The sequence below is a fragment of the Populus euphratica genome, unplaced genomic scaffold (genome assembly GCF_000495115.2).
Source record: "Populus euphratica unplaced genomic scaffold, PopEup_1.0 scaffold1393.1, whole genome shotgun sequence".
In the NCBI taxonomy this organism is placed as follows: Eukaryota; Viridiplantae; Streptophyta; class Magnoliopsida; order Malpighiales; family Salicaceae; genus Populus; species Populus euphratica.
In genome coordinates this window covers 14,481-16,551 of record NW_011501233.1, presented here as the reverse complement: position 1 = coordinate 16,551, position 2,071 = coordinate 14,481, and the positions used below count along the sequence as shown (strand labels likewise).

The 2,071-nt window shown below is 37.9% G+C and overlaps 1 protein-coding gene across 1 annotated transcript in view; it reads left to right on the top strand.

The window, feature by feature from the left end:
* Positions 1 to 2,071, top strand: part of LOC105117504 (TMV resistance protein N-like) — a 17,066-nt gene that overhangs the window by 14,152 nt on the left and 843 nt on the right. The window lies entirely within an intron of this gene.

Genomic DNA, 2,071 nt, shown 5'->3' with positions numbered 1-2,071 from the left:
GAAGGCAGATGTGCTTACAGTCTTTAAAACTTTCAAAGCGCGGGTGGAACTTGAATCTGAAAAGAAGATCAAGTGTTTGAGGACTGACAATGGAGGAGAATATACCAGTGATGAATTTGATAACTTCTGTCAATATGAAGGTATCAAAAGGCAGTTCACAACGGCATACACTCCACAACAAAATGGAGTGGCAGAGCGGATGAATAGAACTCTATTGGAAAGAACAAGAGCAATGTTGAAGGCTGCAGATCTAGGAAAACCATTCTGGGTAGAAGCAGTCAATATCACCTGTTATGTGATAAATCGATCTCCATCAATTGCAATTGAGTTGAAGACACCGATGGAGATGTGGATTGAAAAACCAGCTAATTATTCTCAATTGTATGTATTTGGAAGTCCTGTGTACATGATGTACAATAAATAAGAAGTCAGCAAATTAGATTCAAAATCCAAAAAATATGTATTCTTGGGATATACTAATGGAGTGAAGGGGTATCGCTTGTAGGATCCCACTGCCCATAAGGTAGTCATCAGCGGAGATGTAATATTTACAAAAGGTAAAATGCAAATGAAAGAATATAATAGCGTTCTAAAAGAGACTATAGCAGTCCATGTGGAAAATACTCAGAATCATACTTCTTTTGAAGCTACATTAGAGCATGAAGAGTAAGAATAAATACAGTATGAAACTCCTGAAGTTCGGCAGTCGACTCATAAAAAAAGACCACCTGCTTGGCACTCAGAATATGTTACTGAGAGTAACATTACATACTGTCTTCTAACAAAGGATAGAGAGCCATCAACTTTCCACGAGGCTATTAAAAGCACAGATGTATCTATGTGGATGACAGCAATGCAAGAGGAGAGATTGAACCTCTGCATAAAAATAATACTTGGGATCTTATTCCACTACCACAAGAGAGAAAGGCCATTAACAACAAGTAGGTTTACAAGATAAAGCGTTATGGCAATGATCAAGTGGAGCGGTATCGTGCGAGATTGGTGGTAAAAGGATATGCTGCTCAGAAAGAAGGAATAAACTTCAATGAGATATTTTCTCCGGTGGTACGACTTACTACAATCAGAGTAGTCTTGACAATGTGTGCTATATTTGATCTTTACTTAGAGCAGTTAGATGTGAAAACTGCATTCCTTCATCGAGAACTTGAAGAAGAAATTTATATGCTCCAACCAGAGGGTTTTGCTGAAACCCACTTCCTATTAACTTCAAATTATCCTCAAGTATGTCTCCTAGCAATGAAGCAGAGAGGATGGAGATGTCTCGAGTACCGTATGCATCAGCAGTGGGAAGTTTAATGTTTGCCATGATATGTACAAGACCAGACATTGCACAAGCAGTAGGAGCAGCTAGTCGATACATGGAAAATCCTGGTCGAGAGCATTGGAATACTATTAAGAGGATCTTGAGATACATCAAGGGTACTTCAAATGCTGCATTATGTTATAGAGGATCAGAATTTACGATTAGAGGTTATGTTGACTCAAATTTTGCTAGTGACCTTGAGAAAAGAGAACCCACTACAGGCTATGTGTTCATAATTACAAGAGGAGCTATGAGCTAGGTTTTTAAACTTTAGACTATTATAGCATTGTCCACAACAGAAGCTAAGTACATGGCAGCTACATAAGCTTGTAAAGAAGCAATATGGATGAAGAAACTTATGGAGGAGTTCGGGCACAAACAAAAGAATATTCTTTTGTATTGTGATAGTCAAAGTGCCTTGCATATTACAAGGAATCCAGCATTTCATTCAAGAACAAAACACATATATGTTCAGTATCACTTTGTTCTCGAAGTAGTGGAAGATGGAAGTGTGGATTTTCAAAAGGTTCACACAAAGAAAAACCCAGTAGATGCTTTGACGAAACCAATCAACACTGGTAAGTATATATGGTGCAGATCCTCTTATGGCCTAGGAGGAACATAAGCAGCATGAAGATGACAAGTACAGAAAAGGACAGAAGAATCAAGATGATCAAGTGTGAAGACTTAATTAAATCATCAAAGTCTTCAAGTGGGAGAATGTAAAGCGATCATTTAATTAATTGA